Source organism: Nicotiana tomentosiformis, chromosome 3, assembly GCF_000390325.3.
Source record: "Nicotiana tomentosiformis chromosome 3, ASM39032v3, whole genome shotgun sequence".
NCBI lineage: Eukaryota > Viridiplantae > Streptophyta > Magnoliopsida > Solanales > Solanaceae > Nicotiana > Nicotiana tomentosiformis.
In genome coordinates, this window is record NC_090814.1 from 119,612,116 (window position 1) to 119,635,875 (window position 23,760).

The window sequence follows — 23,760 nt, forward strand, 5'->3', positions numbered from 1 at the left end:
TTGAATCGAAATTTCTTCAATTAAATAGTAAATATTGAACTCATAGAGTAAGTGATAAATATTTTAGCAACTAAATTACTAAACAACCCATAACCACTCCCAAAACTTCAGTGTCACAAGTGCATGAGCATTTACTAGGGAGTAAAATAAAATACAGCACATATCCGGAATAGAATTTGGACAGGAAAAATATAATAATTCCGCTAGCTCTACTGGCTACGGATCGTAATATAGAATGCAGCTCACCAGCAGAAATAATCAACTCATTCAATTCCAATAATTTCCAATTTATCAATTAACTTCACAAGCAGCAATAAAATATCAAGGTATCGTGTAATTATTATTATTATTAGGCACAATTTCTGTCATGGTCGTACGACCCGATCCAGAGTATCGTGTACATTATCGAGGGATGTGCGGCACGATCCATAGATGCATTTATATTGCCGAGGCGTTCGGCCCGCTCCACAAGAAAGGAGGACATTTTCTTATGAACCTCCGGAATAAGAATGTATATATACATTTTTGAGATTAACGCACGAGGATGTACAAATTTCTACAACATTGAAATATTCTGAACAAAATTTCAAGTATGTGAGATTTCAAATCTTTTACCATTTCCTCTAACAATTTGCAACATAATTCTATTGCTTTAATTAAATAAGGATACAATTATCATAAGTAATTCATGATTTGAGTCCTAATCTACCCGGACTTTAGCAATATTAGTAGTTACACACGTACTCTCGTCACCTCGTGCATACGTAGCCCCCACAATTAGCAAAAATTATTAATTTAAATCACCTATGGGGTAAATTCCCTCTTACAAGGTTAGACAAGAGACTTACCTTGTCTCAAAGCCCACTTCCCCATCACAACGTCGCGTAAAAATCCCAATTCGGTGACAAAAAATTCGTAACTGTCCAAATGTTATATAAAATAATTAATACATGTTCGAAATTAGACTATTAAATAAATTACCCTGTCCAAATGGTAAATTCCTAAAATTCACCCGGGGCCCACATGCCTGGATTCTAGAAATATTCGGAGGAAAACGTTACCCATAATCTCAAGAACTCAAATATACAATTTCCATCCAATTCCATAACTATTTTCATGGTTAAAATCTCATTTTTGTCAAAACGTAGGTTTTTCATCTAAATCCTTCATTTCCAAGATTTACATGTTATAATCTACCCATAATCTATGTATTTAACTCAAAGTGTGTAGAATTAACTTACCTTCAAGTTGCTAGTTGAAATCCCCTCTCAAAAAGCTACAAAATCGCCCAAAAATGGAGGAAATATGGGCTAAAAATGACTGAGCCTCGTTCCCTTTAAACCATTCTGCCCAGCAGCATTTTCGCACGTGCGGAGGTGTGACCACACCTGCGGTTTCGCTTCTACGGTGATGCCCTACGCACTTGCGCCCTTTCCGGTTTTGCGGTCACTATCTTCGCACCTGCGGTCTCGCAGGTGCGCTTCCTGGATCGCTTCTGTGGTTCATCCCAGCCTCCCCTTTTCTCCATCTGCGGCTTGGGGCTTGCTTCTGCGAGCTCACGCCAGCAGCTGCCCAAGCGCATGTGCGGTTGCAGCAGAAGCTAGAAACATCAGTTGCTGCTTCAACTTCCAAAATTGATCTGAGCCTCGTCCGGTTAACCTCCCGAGGCCTCGCCCAAACATACCAACAAATCGCAAGACACGTTACGAACTTAGTCCAGGCCTCAAATCATGCCAAACAAAATCGAAACCACAAATCACCCTCCAATTCAAACTTAATGAACTTTGAAACTTCAAATTTCTACAATCGATGCCGAAACCTATCCAATCACGTCTGATTAATCTCAAATTTTGCATACAAGTCATAATTGACATTACAGACCTACTCTAACTTCTGGAATCGGAATCCGACCCCGATATCAAAAAGTCTACTCTCAGCCAAACTTCTCAAATACCTTCAAATTTCTAACTTTCGCCAAATGGCCCCAAAATGACCTACGGACCTCCAAATCCACATCCAGATGCGCTCCCAATACCAGAATCATCATACGGAGCCATTCCCAGACTCAGAATCCCAAACAGACATCGAAAACCTTGAAATGCACTTCCACCCAAATTTATGAAATCATTCAAAAATGCCAACTTCCACAATAGGCGCTGAAACGTTCCCCAGTCATCCAAAACCCGATCCGAACATACGCCCAAGTCCAAAATCATCATACGAACCTATTGGAATCGTCAAATCCCGATTCCGAGGTCGTTTCCTAAAAATATTGGCCGAAGTCAAACTTGCTCTTTTTAAAGTCCAACTAAGGAACCAAGTGCTCCGATTTCAACCCGAACTCTTCCAAATCACGAACCAACCATCCCCGCAAGTCATAAATTAGTAAAAGCACATACGAGGAGTCTTATTTAGGGGAAGGGGGTTCTAACAGTCAAAACGACTGGTTGGGTCGTTACATTCTCTCCAACTCAAATATACGTTCGTCCTCGAACGTGCTAGGAATTGCTCCGGAGTTTGCTGAAATCATTGTTTAGCCCCTCGTGCACCTACCCGTGCTACCACAACTCGGCTGAGCACATTAGCTCGAGAAAATCTGAAGATCCTCCCCTTAGTTTAGGCAAATAAGCCTTAGAGCCAAATCCCAACATTCGAAATTCTCTACTAGGCCTGCTTCCAACATACGAATACCATTTCAATCACTACACGATATACCACTACATGATTGTATACTTTCATTGAATTCACACCATGCACCACATTATTTACCTGACTACAATAACATCCTCTGATAACAATAGCAGAAATTCCATGAATTTGATGCTCACAACAAACCTCATGACACATATAAATCCCGTTCCAACTCTTGCAATACTGCCACGACAGAAGAGATATGTAGAAATTCATAACCAATTGCATAGTCAACAAATCATTTAGTTCCTCCTCCTGACAGGAACCATTACCTCTTTATGAACCAAATAACGATATTTGTTCTTTAACATGCCTTATATAAATCCGTTCGCACTGATCCCAGCTCCAAAAATCTCGCCTCACCCAGTACAAGTCGTTCCGGTAATAAGACACCACAATCACTACCAAAAGTCTCATATGATGCCACCATGTGCCAACAAGCCACAAACTCGAATGTGATACATAAGGAAAAACGAACTCTGGAAAGAACTGCTCAACCCACGTAGCAAATTAAACAACCGAAAAGGTGTTATGAACCTTCCTCAGAACATGAGAAATAAGAAACGCAAGAATAGATATGGGAAACCGTACTCAACATCATACTGTTGCGCCATGCACCCCAATCCACACATGATACCGTTGCGGCGTGCAATCCGATCCAAACAACATACCCATGGCGGCGTGCCACCCGATCCACACATGACAATAAATAGGGAAGTACCCATCAAGCCAAAACGCCTATACCTACGAAATACCTGAATGTTAACCACAGGTATGCCAAGTGCACAATACCATCAGATAGCGCCATACGCTACAAAACTCAAGCATGACTAAGGTGCAATAACTGACCTGCATCTCGAGATCCATCCTGCTCATATAACACCGCAAACTATACAGGATCTCAATACGAATGCGAATAATCAAACCGCCTCACAACCCATATGTCACAATAGAGACCATTGGGAAGGGCTGACAACAGAAATAACATCCAAATAACGATATTTGCTCTTTAACATGCCTTATATAAATCCGTTCGCACTGATCCCAGCTCCAAAAATCTCGCCTCACCTAGTACAAGTCGTTCCGGTAATAAGCCACCACAATCACTACCAAAAGTCTCATATGATGCCACCATGTGCCAAAAAGCCACAAACTCGAATATGATACAGAAGGAAAAACGAACTCTGGAAAGAACTGCTCAACCCACATAGCAAATTAAACAACCGAAAAGGTGTTATGAACCTTCCTCAGAACATGAGAAATAAGAAACGCAAGAATAGATATGGGAAACCGTACTCAACATCATACTGTTGCGCCATGCACCCCAATCCACACATGATACCATTGCGGCGTGCAATCCGATCCAAACAACATACCTATGGCGGCGTGCCACCCGATCCACACATGACAATAAATAGGGAAGTACCCATCAAGCCAAAACGCCTATACCTACGAAATACCTGAATGTTAACCACAGGTATGCCAAGTGCACAATACCATCAGATAGCGCCATACGCTACAAAACTCAAGCATGACTAAGGTGCAATAACTGACCTGCATCTCGAGATCCATCCTGCTCATATAACACCGCAAACTATACAGGATCTCAATACGAATGCGAATAATCAAACCGCCTCACAACCCACATGTCACAATAGAGACCATTGGGAAGGGCTGACAACAGAAATAACATCCAAATAACGATATTTGCTCTTTAACATGCCTTATATAAATCCGTTCGCACTGATCCCAGCTCCAAAAATCTCGCCTCACCTAGTACAAGTCGTTCCGGTAATAAGCCACCACAATCACTACCAAAAGTCTCATATGATGCCACCATGTGCCAAAAAGCCACAAACTCGAATGTGATACATAAGGAAAAACGAACTCTGGAAAGAACTGCTCAACCCACGTAGCAAATTAAACAACCGAAAAGGTGTTATGAACCTTCCTCAGAACATGAGAAATAAGAAACGCAAGAATATATATGGGAAACCGTACTTAACATCATACTGTTGCGCCGTGCACCCCAATCCACACATGATACCGTTGTGGCGTGCAATCCCGATCCAAACAACATACCCGTGGCGGCGTGCCACCCGATCCACACATGAAAATAAATAGGGGAGTACCCATCAAGGCAAAACGCCTATACCTACGAAATACCTGAATGTCAACCACAGGCATTCCAATTGCACAATACCATCAGTTAGCGCCATACGCTACAAAACTCAAGCATGACTAAGGTGCAATAACTGACCTGCATCTCGAGATCCATCCTGCTCATATAACACCGCAAACTATACAGGATCTCAATACGAGCGCGAATAGTCAAACCGCCTCACAACCCACATGTCACAATAGAGACCATTGGGAAGGGCTGACAACAGAAATAACATCCAAATAACGATATTTGCTCTTTAACATGCCTTATATAAATCCGTTCGCACTGATCCCAGCTCCAAAAATCTTGCCTCACCTAGTACAAGTCGTTCCGGTAATAAGCCACCACAATCACTACCAAAAGTCTCATATGATGCCACCATGTGCCAAAAAGCCACAAACTCGAATGTGATACATAAGGAAAAACGAACTCTGGAAAGAACTGCTCAACCCACGTAGCAAATTAAACAACCGAAAAGGTGTTATGAACCTTCCTCAGAACATGAGAAATAAGAAACGCAAGAATAGATATGGGAAACCCCAATCCACACATGATACCGTTGCGGCGTGCAATCCGATCCAAACAACATACCCATGGCGGCGTGCCACCCGATCCACACATGACAATAAATAGGGAAGTACCCATCAAGCCAAAACGCCTATACCTACGAAATACCTGAATGTTAACCACAGGTATGCCAAGTGCACAATACCATCAGATAGCGCCATACGCTACAAAACTCAAGCATGACTAAGGTGCAATAACTGACCTGTATCTCGAGATCCATCCTGCTCATATAACACCGCAAACTATACAGGATCTCAATACAAATGCGAATAATCAAACCGCCTCACAACCCACATGGCACAATAGAGACTATTGGGAAGGGCTGACAACAGAAATAACATCCAAATAACGATATTTGCTCGTAAACATGCCTTATATAAATCCGTTCGCACTGATCCCAGCTCCAAAAATCTCGCCTCACCCAGTACAAGTCATTCCGGTAATAAGCCACCACAATCACTACCAAAAGTCTCATATGATGCCACCATGTGCCAAAAAGCCACAAACTCGAATGTGATACATAAGGAAAAACGAACTCTGGAAAGAACTGCTCAACCCACGTAGCAAATTAAACAACCGAAAAGGTGTTATGAACCTTCCTCAGAACATGAGAAATAAGAAACCCAAGAATATATATGGGAAACCGTACTCAACATCATACTGTTGCGCCATGCACCCCAATCCACACATGATACCGTTGCGGCGTGCAATCCGATCCAAATAACATACCCATGGCGGCGTGCCACCCGATCCACACATGACAATAAATAGGGAAGTACCCATCAAGCCAAAACGCCTATACCTACGAAATACCTGAATGTTAACCACAGGTATGCCAAGTGCACAATACCATCAGATAGCGCCATACGCTACAAAACTCAAGCATGACTAAGGTGCAATAACTGACCTGCATCTCGAGATCCATCCTGCTCATATAACACCGCAAACTATACAGGATCTCAATACAAATGCGAATAATCAAACCTCCTCACAACCCACATGGCACAATAGAGACCATTGGGAAGGGCTGACAACAGAAATAACATCCAAATAACGATATTTGCTCGTTAACATGCCTTATATAAATCCGTTCGCACTGATCCCAGCTCCAAATATCTCGCCTCACCCAGTACAAGTCGTTCCGGTAATAAGCCACCACAATCACTACTAAAAGTCTCATATGATGCCACCATGTGCCAAAAAGCCACAAACTCGAATGTGATACATAAGGAAAAACGAACTCTGGAAAGAACTGCTAAACCCACGTGCAATTTAAACAACCGAAAAGGTGTTATGAACCTTCCTCAGAACATGAGAAATAAGAAACGCAAGAATATATATGGGAAACCGTACTTAACATCATACTGTTGCGCCGTGCACCCCAATCCACACATGATACCGTTGTGGCGTGCAATCCCGATCCAAACAACATACCCGTGGCGGCGTGCCACCCGATCCACACATGAAAATAAATAGGGGAGTACCCATCAAGGCAAAACGCCTATACCTACGAAATACCTGAATGTCAACCACAGGCATTCCAATTGCACAATACCATCAGTTAGCGCCATACGCTACAAAACTCAAGCATGACTAAGGTGCAATAACTGACCTGCATCTCGAGATCCATCCTGCTCATATAACACCGCAAACTATACAGGATCTCAATACGAGTGCGAATAGTCAAACCGCCTCACAACCCACATGTCACAATAGAGACCATTGGGAAGGGCTGACAATAGAAATAACATCCAAATAACGATATTTGCTCTTTAACATGCCTTATATAAATCCGTTCGCACTGATCCCAGCTCCAAAAATCTCGCCTCACCTAGTACAAGTCGTTCCGGTAATAAGCCACCACAATCACTACCAAAAGTCTCATATGATGCCACCATGTGCCAAAAAGCCACAAACTCGAATGTGATACATAAGGAAAAACGAACTCTGGATAGAACTGCTCAACCCACGTAGCAAATTAAACAACCGAAAAAGTGTTATGAACCTTCCTCAGAACATGAGAAATAAGAAACGCAAGAATAGATATGGGAAACCGTACTCAACATCATACTGTTGCGCCATGCACCCCAATCCACACATGATACCGTTGCGGCGTGCAATCCGATCCAAACAACATACCCATGGCGGCGTGCCACCCGATCCACACATGACAATAAATAGGGAAGTACCCATCAAGCCAAAACGCATATACCTACGAAATACCTGAATGTTAACCATAGGTATGCCAAGTGCACAATACCATCACATAGCGCCATACGCTACAAAACTCAAGCATGACTAAGGTGCAATAATTGACCTGCATCTCGAGATCCATCCTGCTCATATAACACCGCAAACTATACAGGATCTCAATACAAATGCGAATAATCAAACCGCCTCACAACCCATATGGCACAATAGAGACCATTGGGAAGGGCTGACAACAGAAATAACATCCAAATAACGATATTTGCTCGTTAACATGCCTTATATAAATCCGTTCGCACTGATCCCAGCTCCAAAAATCTCGCCTCACCCAGTACAAGTCATTCCGGTAATAAGCCACCACAATCACTACCAAAAGTCTCATATGATGCCACCATGTGCCAAAAAGCCACAAACTCGAATGTGATACATAAGGAAAAACGAACTCTGGAAAGAACTGCTAAACCCACGTGCAATTTAAACAACCGAAAAGGTGTTATGAACCTTCCTCAGAACATGAGAAATAAGAAACGCAAGAATATATATGGGAAACCGTACTTAACATCATACTGTTGCGCCATGCACCCCAATCCACACATGATACCGTTGTGGCGTGCAATCCCGATCCAAACAACATGCCCGTGGCGGCGTGCCACCCGATCCACACATGACAATAAATAGGGGAGTGCCCTTCAAGGCAAAACGCCTATACCTACGAAATACCTGAATGTCAACCACAGGCATTCCAATTGCACAATACCATCAGATAGCGCCATACGCTACAAAACTCAAGCATGACTAAGGTGCAATAACTGACCTGCATCTCGAGATCCATCCTGCTCATATAACACCGCAAACTATACAGGATCTCAATACGAGTGCGAATAGTCGAACCGCCTCACAACCCACATTGGCACAATAGAGACCACTGGGAAGGGCTGACAACATAAATAACATCCAAGGCCCGAAGACCCCTCCGAAAACAACGTTATGAGGAAATAAACACATCCAGCCTGATATAGAGTCCACATTCACATTTAGATATATCCCCGGACCTCAAGTTGATTCTAATCGTACCGCACTGGGCTAATAAACTTTCAAGGATCCACAATAACCGATACACAAGAACAACCGTCAAATCTGAAACAAACTTCCACAGTCTACAACCTAATGAACCGAGCGCCCTTCGGGCATAAATTGTCACATTAGCGATAGTACCACAATCTCCATACTTGGTTTTACATCTTTAATAAATCAAGTGACTACATGTCACACTTATACAACCTTCCCATGGTATACACTCCCACGACCTTCCGTACCAGGTAACAAGTCTGCACGTTAATACCACCGGCCACACTAATGTTGTAAGGCAAATCCGTACGTAAATCCTCTTACACATAATACCGATCTCATGTGACGCTTAAGATAATACCAGCTTACTCTAACCATCTGAATCCTTTCCTGCTCATCCAAGCTCTTGACATTCTTATCGACACTAAACTGTAACCTTGATCCTTAATTTCCAATTCCTATGCCGCTCACCGCACCTAACATACCAATACGTGAGAGTGCAAGAATTCCATCATGACTTATGATCCACTAATAGACTAAACACTCCATCTCATAGCAACATTTTACTTAACTCATTTCAGGAAAACCATTGAAACACGCGACTGAATTCCCATAATTGCAGAAGATACAATCCTCAAGTAGTGGTCTAAACTACCATAACTCTTCTGGGATCCATCTACACATAACATGCCTTAATACTAAAATGCCTCCAAGTAAAATCAATTACGACGGCCACCAAGCCTCGCACGTACCGCCACAAATCACATGTATAGCTTAACACGCTGAAGGAACTGATTATTGCCACCATCATGCCAATTCAACCATTGCTAACCGATCCGACTGCTTCAAATTTTACCCTAGACTTTCCTTAGAAATAATACTAGATCCATTTAAATTATATCGAACTCAATCCGCACTCGCCCCGAGTGACCCCATTTCACGAGCCCGCATTGCCTCAAAACCCACGTACCATTGCATACCCTCTTTGTGCGCACGTTTACATTCTTAACTGGTGCATCCATAGTGATAATTCCTCTATGAATTCGAAGTCATTTTCTTCCATTCCTCCAATGCTACACCGTAACCCGAAGATAACATAGAACACTCCAAGCCTCTTTCATAATCTGCTGCAAAAGCTCGATGCTTAACCATACTACAGACTCGAAATCCTTAGGCACCACACTTAAATTTTTGAATTCACTAAGACCGTTATTGAGAGTCACTCACCCTGACTTGGTCTCGACTATAATCAAACTCCAAGGCCCTACTAGCACATGAACACACTCTCAAAGAAGTACCCGGCTGGGTCACTTTACTTGTACATCACCTCCACACGAAGCATAAACCCCGAGTCTTCTCAAAACTGAACATGGACCGATAAAGCCCAAGTATAGCACCCCTTCGCTCAAACTACCACTCACATTTTCTTTCCTTAGTCGTAATAACTCATCAATATGCATATAACCAACCAGAAACCTCACAAGTAGACAACCATACAATCCAATCGTAGACGGTGGGGCTCTTCCACTTAGCTTGAAGCTACAATTGCATAACTCTGGAACCCACCAAGACTCCTTACCCCCCATTGACATGATCTTACATAATTGACCCACCAAATTCCTCGAAATCTTTATGTTAAACATTTCATGAACATTCTGAATCACTAGTCACATTCACCTATTCGACCTCTTACTGGGTAGCCAGTAAAATTCTTCGTAGAAGCTCCATCAACACCACGCAACCGCTAACCTGCTCACAGGAGATATCCCACCTATGAAAATTCCATGCCGACATCCTTCAATCACGCTGCATCGAGTACAATTACCACAAAACCAATAAACCATCCTCAGCCCGTGCTCGTTCACTAGCTGTACAAGTTCGTTCACACCTCATGAACATCAATTAAAGGTGTGACAATACATTCCAATCCAAAGTCATGTTGTATTCTGCTTCATATTAAGCAACTCCCTCCTGTCACACCCAATCTTCCTCAATATAGCGGCCAATATTCCAAATTAAGCCTTAGACCTAGTCACTGTCCACCATGAATCCCAAATCACTCTAATATCCCCCAAGGCGTGTGGCTATCCTACCACAGAACCCGTATGCCACTCTGCCAGTCTCCCACTTTGGTCAAACCCTCTCATTTAAGCAGTTAATCGACTTCTATTTACTTACACTCGGCCTTCTAAAAGTTTAACCACCACAAGACACCTCTCACATGTCCTTCCTCATCCTTCGCTGCCCAGTTGTTGCCTTAAATCAAAATCTAACTCTATAGCACTTGAATCAATAGATCGTTACCAACTTTAAACCTTTCCGGGGATCATCTTTCTCGAGCCATCAATCCTAGGAATACCGCTTCGATCCTGAACCACTGCACACCGTGATCTCTGACAGCCGCTTCCCCGGCATCATTTCACAATACCCTGCCCCAAAGGTGAATTAAAAAAACCATAACACCGACGGGTTTAACACATTCCATCAAGGACGACGTCACAACATCACAGATGAAAATTCCACCACGCTAGAAAATACCAAGTCTCGCTACTCCATCAGGCCAAACCTGAGCATTTATAGTCTGATTGCCTGTCCTCCACCGGAAATAAAATACTGAATCTCTGAATCATGCATTGAGTAAAACATACTTTCAAGTCATTCACTGCCTCAACGCATAGACAAGCATACTACCATTACACGAACATTGTGCGATAGAAACGCACGAATCATCATGGCAATCAATGCAAAATCTCAAACCTTAAGTAATACTGATACTGAGCTGAAACGACAGAGCGGCCTTCGGCAAGGCGACGACAATAGCTCAATCACATACGCAGGGAGAAACTCCCTATAACACATCTGTAGTACCATTAAACTTCCTCGATTCCCAATTTATAACAAGCGCTTCACGTTGCATAAGATTGAATAGGAAGGAAACGAAGGTATAAGCCTCAAAGGAATCGAATCACACGATGAGGAATCAAGAAGGGAAGTGCTCCTAACAGCCCTGTAGCCTCTCGAAGATAAGTACAGACGTCTCCGTACCAATCCGCAAGACTCTACTAGACTTGCTCATGACTCGTGAGACCTAAGTGAACCTAGTACTCTGATACCATGTTGTCACGACCCAAAATCCATTAAAGGTTGTGATGGCGCCTAACCAGTCATAATTAATTAACTTAATTACTCATTTTAGTATTTTTGAATCGAAATTTCTTCAATTAAATAGTAAAGATAGAACTCATAGAGTAAATGATAAATATTTTAGCAACTAAATTACTAAACAACCCATAACCACTCCCAAAAACCCGGTATCACAGGTGCATGAGCAATTACTAGGGAATAAAATAAAATACAGCATTTGTCCGGAATATAATTTGGACAGAAAAAATATAAATAATTCTGAAGGAGACTCTGCTTGCTGCGGATCGTAATATAGAATGCAGCTCACCTAAGTCACTGCATTAACCACACTTTTGCTCCCACAAGGCCGCTAGACAAATATGTACCTGCACAAAAATGTACAACAAGTGTAGCATGAGTACGTAAACAACCTGTACCTAGTAAATATCAAGCCTAATCTCGAAGAAGTAGTGACGAGAGGTCGACTTTGACACTCACTAAGGGTATAAAATATTAAAAATAGAAATATTTAAATCAACATGATTTATAGGAATAACTATAATTTTTCTTTAACCAACAGAAAGAATTAACTCATTCAATTCCTATAATTTCCAATTTATCAATTTACTTCACAAGTTGCAATAAAATAGCAAGGTATTGTGTAATTATTATTATTAGGCAAGATTTACGCTGTGGTCGTACGGCCCGATCCAGTATGTCGTGTACACTGCCGAGGGATGTGTGGCACGATCCGTAGATGCATTTATATTGCCGAGGCATTAGGCCCACTACACAAGAAAGGAGGATATTTTCTTATGAACTTCCGAAATGAGAATGTATATATACATTTTTTAGATTAACACAGGAGGATGTACAAATTTCTACAACAGTTAAATATTCTGAACAAAATTTCAAGTATGTGAGATTTCAAATCTTTTACCATTTCTTCTAACAATTTGCAACATAATTCTATTGCTTTAATTAAATAAGGATACAATTATCACAAGTAATTCATGATTTGAGTACTAATTTACTCGGACTTTAGCAATATTAGTAGCTACGCACGGACTCTCCTCACCTCGTGCGTACGTATCCCCCACAATTAGCAACAATTATTAATTTAAATCATCTATGGGGTAAATTCTCTCTTACAAGGTTAGACAAGAGACTTACCTTGTCTCAAAGCCCACTTCCCCATCACAACGTCGCATAAAAATCCCAATTCGGCGCCGAAAAATCCGTAACAATCCAAATGTTATATAAAATAATTAATACATGTTCGAAAATTTGAAATTAGACTATTAAATAAATTACCCTATCCAAAATAGTAAATTTCTAAAATTCACCCCGGACCCACGTGCCCAGATTCTGTAGGAAAACGTTACCCATAATCTCAAAAACTCAAATATATAATTTCCATCCAATTCCATAACCATTTTCGTGGTTAAAATCTCATTTTTCTCAAAACGTAGGTTGTTTATCTAAACCTTTGATTTCCAAGATTTACAGGTTATAATCTATCCATAATCTATGTATTTAACTCAATGTGTGTAGAATTAACTTACCTTCAAGTTACTAGTTGAAATCCCCTCTCTAAAAACTCCAAAATAGCCCAAAATGGAGGAAATACTAGCTAAAAATGACTGAGCCTCGTTCCCTTTAAACCATTCTTCCCAGCAGCATTTTCTCACCTGCAGAGGTGTGACCGCACCTGTGGTTCCGCTTATGCGGTGATGCCCTTCGCACTTGCGCCCTTTCCCCTTTTGCTCACACTGTCTTCGCACATGCAGGCTCGCATGTGCGCTTCGTGGATTGCTTCTGCGGTTCATGCCAGCCTCCCCTTTTCTCGCATCTGCGGCTTGGGGCTCGCTTCTGCGAGCTCGCACCTGCGGCTACCCAAGTGCACGTGCGGTTGCAGCAAAAGCTCGAAACTTCAGCTGCTGCTTCAACTTCCAAAATTGATCAGAGCCGCGTCTGGTTAACCCCCCGAGGCCCCCGGGGCCCAGCCCAAACATACCAACCCCAAAACACATTACGAACTTTGTCGAGGCCACAAATCACGCCAAACAACATCGAAACCACGAATCACCCTCCAATTTAAACTCTATGAACTTTGAAACTTCAAACTTCTACAATCGATGCCGAAACCTATCGAAAACATGCCAACTTCCACCCAAACAAACATCGAAAACCTTGAAATGCACTTCCACCCAAATTTATGAAATCATTCAAACATGCCAACTTCCACAATGGGCGCTGAAACGTTCCCGGGTCATCCAAAACCCGATCCGAATATACGCCCAAGTCCAAAATCATCAAATGAACCTATTGGAACCGTCAAATCTCGATTCTGAGGTCGTTTTCTAAAAATGTTGACCGAAGTCAAACTTGCCCTTTTTAAAGCCAACTAAGGAACCAAGTGCTCCGATTTCAACTCGAACTCTTCCAAATCCCGAACCAACCATCCCCTCAAGTCATAAATTAGTAAAAGAACATGTGGGGAGTCTTATTCAGGGGAAGGGGGTTCTAACAGTCAAAACGACTAATTGGGTCATGACAATGGACTTTGTGGTTACCGGGCTTCGATTGGGGTTTCGGGAGTTGGAGTAGGTCTGTGGTGTCATTTTTGACTTGTGTACAAAATTTAAAGTCAATCGGATGTGATTTGATAGGTTTTAGCATTGAAAGTTGAAATTAGAAGTTCAGAAGTTCATTAGACTTGAATCGATGTGCGATTCATTGTTTTAGCATTGTTTGATGTGATTTAAAGGCTCGACTAAGTTCGTATCATATTTTAGGACTTGTTGGTATTTTTTGCTGAGGTACCGGGGGCTTCCGGTGGAATTAGGATGATTTTCGGATCAAGTTTAGAGTTACAAGGGGTGCTGTAACTGAAGTCTTCTAGTGCAATCGCACCTGCGGAGCTTTGGTCGCAGATGCACGCTCGCAGGTGCAGGCTGGGAAGTACAGGTGCAACCTGGAAGGGATTGGGCCGTGGTCGCAGGAGCAAAAATGTTTCCGCAGATGCGAAGGCGCATCTGCGTATGGTCTTCCGTATAAGAGGAAAGGGGCAGGCAATGTTGGAGTTGCAGAAGCGGACGAGGTCTCGCAGGAGCAAACCTGCATATGTGGAAGTTTGGCCACAGGTGTGCGAAGTCAGAAGTGGAGTGTTCTCCCACAGAAGCGGAGTATTGACCACAGAAGCGGATTTTTGGACCGCAGAAGCTGAACAGCTGGGCAGTGTTTAAATCCGAAGGGTTTCGTGATTTCTCTCATTTTGGACTTTGCAAACTCGATCTATGGCAATTTTTGAGAGGATTTTTGAGGGGTTTCTTTAGGTAGTACGAGACTAGAGTGACTTACCACAAGAAACCCCTCGAAAGTCCTCTCAAAAATCACCTTAGTCCGAGCATGAAATGTCCAAAATGATTAAAATCACGAATCCCTCGAGTTTTAAACACTGCCCAACCCTTTTCGCTTCTGCGGATCATTTAACCACACCTACTGTTCCGCTTTTGTGGTCAAAGCTCCGCATCTGTTGAGTTACACTAGACACCGGCCTTGCGCACCTATGTCCACTAGTCTACATATACGTCCTCGCTTCTGCGAGAAGACTTCCGCTTCTGCGGACCTACCTCACCAGGCCTCCTTTCGCTTCTGCGATGGTCCTTCTGCATCTGCGAACGCACAGGTGTGGAAATTCCCTTCGCACATGCGCAACTCCCCAGCTCACCCAAATCTGCTCCAACAATGACTCATTCGCTTCTTCGGTGGTGCACCTGCGACAAACTTCATCGCAGGTGTGATCGCACCAGACCTGGTGCACTTCAGCAATCCTTCAATGCCAAACTTCGATCCGTTAACCATCCAAACTCCACCCGAGGCCCCAGAAACCTCAACCAAACATACCAACAAGTCCTAAAACACGATACAAACTTAGTCGGGCCTCAAATCACATCAACCAACATCAAAAATATGAATCACACCTCAATTCAAGCCTAACGAAAACTAAGAAATTTTAACTTCTACAATCGATGCTGAAACCTATCAAATCACATCCGATTGACATCACATTTTGCACATAAGTCATAAATAGCACAACGTACCTATTCCAACTTCCCAAACCAAAATCCGAGCCCGGTAACCACAAAGTCCACTCTCGGTCAAACTTCTCAATTTCCAAAACTTCCATTTTTCCAACTTTCGCCATTTCAAGACTAAATCAACTATAGACCTCCAATTCACTATCTGGACACACCCCTAAGTCCAAAATCACCCAACGGAGCTATCGAAACCATCAAAACTCCATTCCAGAGCCATTTACACATAAGTCAACATTCGGTCAACCTTTTAAACTTAAGCTTCCAACCTTGAGACTAAGTGTCTCAACTCATTCTGAAACATTATTGGAACCGAACCAACTACCTCGAAAAGTCACATAACAATAATTGAGCATAATATAAGCAGTATATGGGGAACGGGGCTATAACACTCAAAGCAATCGGCCGGGTCGTTACATCATCCCCCTCTTACACAAACGTTTATTCTCGAACGGGTCTATAATCATACTTGGAGACTCAAATAAGCATGGATATCTGCTCTGCATCTCTCGCTCGGTCTCCCAAGTAGCCTCCTCAACTAGCTGACCTCTCCACTGCACCTTCACTGAAGTTGTGTTCTTTGGCCTCAACTTTCAAACCTGCCGATCCAAAATGGCTACTGGCTCTACATCATAAGTCAAATCACCATCTAACTGAACCGTGCTGAAGTCCAAACACATGAGATGGATCGCCGACATACTTTCGGAGCATAAAAACATGAAACATTGGATAAACACTCAACAAACTAGGCAGCAAGGCAACCCTTCTTCCCGAACCTCGTAACACCCTTCAAGGGTGAAACCTTAAGTAGTATCTTCTCCACCACGATGTAAGCAACATCGCGAACTTTACGATCGGAATAACTCTTCTGTCTAGAATGCGCCGTGTGAAACCGATCCTGAATCAATTTAACCATGTGTAAAGCATCTTCAACTAAATCAGTACCTAATAGCCTAGCCTCACCCGGCTCAAACCACCCTACCGGAGACCGACACCGTCTCTCATAACCTCATATGGAGCCATCTAAATGCTCGATTAGTAGCTGTTGTTGTAGGCAAACTCCATAAGCGGCAAAAACTGATCCCATGAACCCCCAAAATCTAAGACACAAGCGCGTATCATATCCTATAATATATGAATAGTGCTTAAACTGACCATCCGTCTGAGGGTGAATAATGTACTCAACTCAACATGTGTTCCCAACTCTCGCTGCACTGCTCTCCAAAACTGCGATGTAAATTGTGTGCCCCGATCTGAAATGATGGACACCGAAACACTGTGAAGGCGAACAATCTCACGGATGTAGATCTTAACCAACCGCTCCAAAGAATAAGTAGTCCCAACTGGAATGAAATGCGCGGACCTGGTCAACTGATCCACAATCACCCAAATAGCATCAAACTTCCTCGAAGTCCATGAGAGCCCAACTACAAAATCCATGGTGATATGCTCCTATTTCCACTTCGGAATCTCAATCCTCTAAAGCAATCAACCCGGTATATGATGCTCATACTTCACCTGCTGACAGTTTAGGCACCGAGCTACAAACCCCACTATATCCTTCTTCATCATCCTCCACCAATAGTGTTGCATCAAGTCCTGATACATCTTTGCGGAACCCGGATGAATGGAATACCGTGAACTGTGGGCCTCCTCAAGGATCCACTCTCGTAGCCCATCTACATTAGGCACAGAAATACGACCATGCATCCTCAACACTCCATCATCCCTAATAGTAACATCCTTGGCATCAACGTGTTGAACTGTGTCCTTAAGGATAAGCAAATAGGGATCATCATATTGGCGCTCTCTGATGCGATCATATAAGGAAGACCGAGAAACCACACAAGCTAAAACCTGACTGGGCTCCGAAAATATCTAATCTGACGAATTGGTTTGCCAAAGCCTGAACATCAGCTGCAAGTGGTCGCCCACCAACAGGAATAAATGCAAGGCTACCAATACTCACTACCTTTCTACTCAAGGCATCGGCCACCACATTGGCCTTCCCGGGATGATACAGAATGGTAATATCATAGTCCTTTAGCAGCTCCAACTATCTCCGTTGTCTCAAATTTAGATCCTTTTGTTTGAAAAAGTAAAGGAGACTCCGATGATCCGTAAATACCTCACAAGACACACCATAGAGATAATGCCTCCAAATCTTCAATGCATGAACGATGGCTGCCAACTACAAATCATGAACAAGGTAGTTCTTCTCATGGGGCTTCAACTGGCGTGAAGCATAAGCAATCACTCTACCCTCCTGCATCAAGACACACCCAAGGCCAATCAGAGAAGCATCACAATACACTGTATAAGAGCCTGACACTGAAGGCAAAACTAGAACTGGAGTTGTGGTCAAGGCAGTCTTGAGCTTCTGAAATCTCTCCTCACATTCATCCGACCACCTGAATGGAGCACCCTTATGGGTTAATCTGGTCAAAGGCGCTGCAATAGACGAGAAATCCTCTACAAAGCGACGATAATATCCGGCCAAGCCCAGAAAGCTCTGAATCTTAGTAGCTAAAGATGGGTTAGGCCAACTCTGAACCATCTCTATCTTCTGTGGATCCACCTTAATTTCCTCACTGGACACCACATGCCCCAAGAACGCCACCGAACTAAACCAAAGCTCACACTTGGAGAACTTGGCATAAAGCTTCTCCTCCCTTAACCACTGTAGTACAATCTTAAAATGTTGGGCATGCTCCTCCTGGCTACGTAAGTACAACAGGATATCATCAATGAATACTATAACAAACGAATCAAGATATGGTTGAAATACAGTGGTCAGCCCAAAAGACATCACAAGGAACTCATAGTGACCATAGCGGTTCCTGAATTCTATCTTTAGAATATCCGAGTCTCGAATCTTCAACTGGTGATACCCAGACCTCAAATCGATCTTAGGGAACACCCTCGCTCACTGAAGCTGGTCAAAAAGATCATCAATGCGCGGAAAAAGATACTTGTTATTGATTGTAACTTTGTTCAACGGCCTATAGTCTATTCATATTCGCATAGTTCCATCCTTCTTCTTCACAAACAGAACCGGTGCACCCCAAGGAGACACACTAGGCCTAATAAACCCCTTATCAAGAAGTTACTGAAGCTGCTCTTTCAATTCCTTCAACTCTGCTGGTGCCATACGATATGGAGGAATAGAAATGGGCTAAGTGCCTGGCACCAAGTCAATACCAAAATCAATATTCCTGTGGGGTGGTATGCATGACAAGTCTGCAGGAAACACATTTAGAAATTCTTGTACTACCGGTACAGAATCGATAGTAGGGGTATCAGCACCAACATCCCTCACAAAGGCCAAATATGACAGAAACCCATTCCCAACAATCTGTTGGGTCTTCAGATAAGAAATCACCCTGTTGGGAACATAATCTAAAGAACCTCTCCACTCGATCCTTGGCAACCCCGACATAGCTAACGTCACGGTCTTAGCATGACAATCCAGAATAGCATGACATGGAGACAGCCAGTACATACCCAAAATCACATCGAAGTCAACCATATTAAGCAATAAGAGATCAACTCTAGTCTCCAATCCCCCAATAGTCACTACACATGACTGATATACAGGGTCTATAACAATAGTATTGCCCATCGGCATAGATACATGAACAACTGAAACTAAGAACTCACGGGGCATATCCAAATAACGAGTACAATAGGATGATACATAGGAATAAGTAGAACAAAGGTCAAATAATGATAAAGCATCCATGTGTCACACTAAGACAATACATGTGATCACTGCATCTGACGTAACAACATCTGGCCTGGCAGGAAAAGCATAGAATCGAGTCTGACCACCACCTGATCGGCCTTCCCCTCTAGGGCGACCTCTAGCTGCCTGGGTCCCACCCTGAGTTGGCTGAGCGGGTGGTGTAACTTCTGGTGCTGGTATCATCGGCCGATAACTCTACTATGGAACCCCACTCAACAATCTAGGTAAATCCCTCTTGAGATGACTCAAGTCTCCGCACTCAAAAAAAACCCTTTTCTGACAGAGTTGCTTCTCCTGATAACCCGAGGAACTGCCTATAGAAACCTGAGCTGACGAGGCATCGTGAGAACTCTGCGTTGGTAATGCACTAAATGATGACTGACCCGAATGAGCACCGTAAGAATCATGGCTAACTGATGCACCACGATGAGCTGGAAGAGCCGTCTGAGCGGGCCTTTAACGACGACCCCTGTTGTGGTGGGACTGACCCCCAGAAGAAACACCGCTGAAACCACCCAAACCACGAGGCCTATAGGCCTCTCTCTCTTTACGCACCTGACTACGAACCAACTCTAGTTGTCGAGAAATATCAACAACCTCATCAAACCTAGCACCTGATTCACTCTCAAGAGTCATAACAAAACGCAACTGATAGGTGAGGCCATCAATGAACCTCCTAATCCTTTCCGTCTTAGTGGGAACTAACCAAACTACGTGATGAGCCAACTCTGAAAACCTCACTCATACTGGGTCACAGACATGCCCTCCTGACGTAGCTGCTCGAACTGCCTGCGTAGCTCCTCCTTGTGGTTTTGTGGCACAAACTTCTCCAATAAGAGAACGGAGAACTCATGCCATGAAAGTGGTACTGCACCGACTGGCCTGCTCCTCTCATAGGTCTCCCACCATCTGAAAGTTGCCCCAGTCAACTAAAAAGTAGTAAATGAGACCCCAGTGGTCGCTAGAATACCCTCCATAAAAATCCGCTGGCACTTATCCAAGAAGTCCTGAGCATCCTCTGACTCAGCCCCACTGAATGATGGAGGCTAGAGCCTCCCAAACCTCTCTAGTCTTTTCTGCTCCTCTTCACTCATAACGGGACCCCCGGGCCTGAGTAACTACAAACGACTAGGCTGGTAGTACCCCCAGTGTCTGAAGTCTCAGCACTACCTACTCTGGAGTACGGGCGGCGGGAGTCTGAGTACATCCCTAGACCTGAGAAGTGGCTACTGCGGCCGGAACTGAAACCGACTGGGCAAGGCTAATGCAAAAAGTCAATATATAGGCCAAAGCCTATGATGGCACCTATCATGATATCAGGCAAGCCGACAACTCATGCATACCAACACTTTCAATTTAAAGATATACTAAAACAGGTTTAAATAAGTGTAAATCTCATAAAAGTGGATGGAAACACCTTAACTCATATAGAAGTTTTTCCCAAAACCTGGGTGTCACTGAGTAAATAAGCATCTATACAGTAATACAGTCTAATACACTGTCTACCAAATTAGAAAAGAATAATCAAAAACTGAGAGATAGGGAAGGAGAGTCAAGGTTTGCGGACGCCAAAGCAGCTATGTCGATAATCTTCGAACAGGTAAAACTCCACGATCAACAGCCACCGTGCCCGAAAATGCCTGGATCTGGACAAGAGGTGCAAGGTGTAGTGTCACGCCCCGAACCTAGGAGTGAGACCAGCACCCGGTGCCTCAGCTAACCTAGCGTACCAAATTGCGACTAAGGGACTTTGAACATATAATGTCATACTTTGGCCATGGGGGCCACCTTGCAAGACAATTTGCTAAGCAAAATATAAAACTGAATGGAAACTAGCGCTAACTAAACATCAATATACAGCTAGGCCGACAAGGCCTCATAGCTACTACAGCTGACAAACCATCAAATATACATACCAGGCCTACAAACCCAACATAATGCACTAACCAACAGGATATGTCTACAAGCCTCTAATGATAGATGTACTGTGATCGGAACAGGGCCTCGACCTACCCATAACATATATACAGATATACATAAGATGTACACAAAACTCTAGACCTGGCAACTCCGAAAGACGTGGAGCTTACCGATCAGGCTGAACTAGGGAAACACCTACTGAGGAGGTCTACCCGTCTGTCTGTCTGAACCTGCACGCATGAAATGCAGCGCCCCCAGAAAAGGAACGTCAGTACGAAATAATGTACCGAGTATGTAAGGTAATAAAATAACTGAAAGCTGAAACTGAACTGATAATATGATAACTGAAATTAACTGGGAGTCAAAGATGGTCTGGAGATATACTTACCTGCTGATACTGACTCAACTTCAATATATTAAGTAAAATAAATGTCCGGCCCTATAGGGCATAGAACGTGTAACTGCTCCGCCGTAGTATGCTCGCTCATAGGCGCTCGGCCATACTAGGCTCTGTATCTTGGCCATTCTAGGCTCGCTCATAGGCGCTCGGCCACAGTAGGCTTGGTATATAACTTACCATCTGATCAGAGGTTGCCTAATAGGGGCCTGCCCACCGATTATAGCTCGATGGTGGTGAAAATAGTGTAATACTGTATATATATATATATATATATATATATATATATATATATATATATAGACCCTCTGCTCTCTTGACTGACTAAAGACAAAACTAAACTGATTATGAAGTCTCGATAAGGAATAATATTGTAACTTATGAGACTAGAATAATGTGAATAAATTCATGAATACGAACTTCTCTTTATGTCTCATTATTAACACATGTAGCTACGAGATCATGCCAAAATGAAGGAAGGGCTTAGCCTTAACATACCTTATCACAATCTTTCTAATCACCAAGTTGAACTCACATCTTCACACCTTAATCTACAAGAATGATAATAATACTATCGTTAAGTTACGAAAGGTACAACTATCGCACAACGAACGACAAACTTATTTTGTATTAAAACGGGCAGCATCTCCCCTATAATCCTTACTTCCTCCAAATTCAAGTTAACACCAACAATACAAGAACAGAACAATAACAACATATATACATCATTTTCCAGCCCTATATACGCCATCAAATACTACAAAACAGCCCAACACACCCCAATCTCTTCATACACAAAACGACCACCGTAGTAGTGTCAAACGACCCGAAAATGTTATGACGAACGACCAGACAACCACCCTACATTTATATGGTGTTTCTACACCCCCTTCCTCCTCCAAAACTCCACAAAACAGTAGTAAAACACGCAGCCCAACAGCAACACAAAACAGTCCACAAAACAGTCCGCTACAAGTGAATAACTCGAACTCACGGCTTCCGATCACCGTCCCGTGAGTTCTTACAAGTATAGAACGACTTACCATGAATTTACAGAAGAAAAACTGGATGAAAGAGAGCAGTAAACTCACCTTATTTGTTGGATAACTCAGCTCCTATCTTGGTTCTTCAAACTCTAGGTTTTACCTCCAATTAGAACTTGAAAGGGAGAGAAAATCAATTAGGGTTTGTGGGAAATTTTTGGGAGGATTCTTTGCAGAGCTTATGTCTGGTTATTATGCTCTATTTTAAGTCTAATATATGAAGAAAATAGGCCCTTAAAAGGCCTCTTTGGACGACCCGAAATGGCCCATTTTTGGGCTTTCATTTAAGCAAGTAGGTGACACACCTACTTGTCACCTAGCAGCTTGCGCAGTATCGCAAAAATGCACATATCTCTCTACTCCAATGTCGTATTGACAAACGGTTTAATGCATTGGAAAATAAACTCATAGATATTTAATTTGATGGGTGGAACACCCCATAACTCTAAGTATATTGGGAGAAAATTGCAGTTACATTTGACCCAAAGTTTCAGTAAAACTTATGAGTGTAACTTGTGATGACTTTCATCGACTTTTGTTCCACAACTCGCCTGACATTAAAACATAACACACGGATGTCATACGACTAATATAAATCATAACATAATATCTTTATCATGTTAATCACCCTAGTCTCACCCCAAAGGTACATGTTATAACATTCCCAACTTGTCGACTTTCGACGAAACATTGTTTTATTCAATTGCTTTAGCTTCTGAACTGTCCAACCCTCT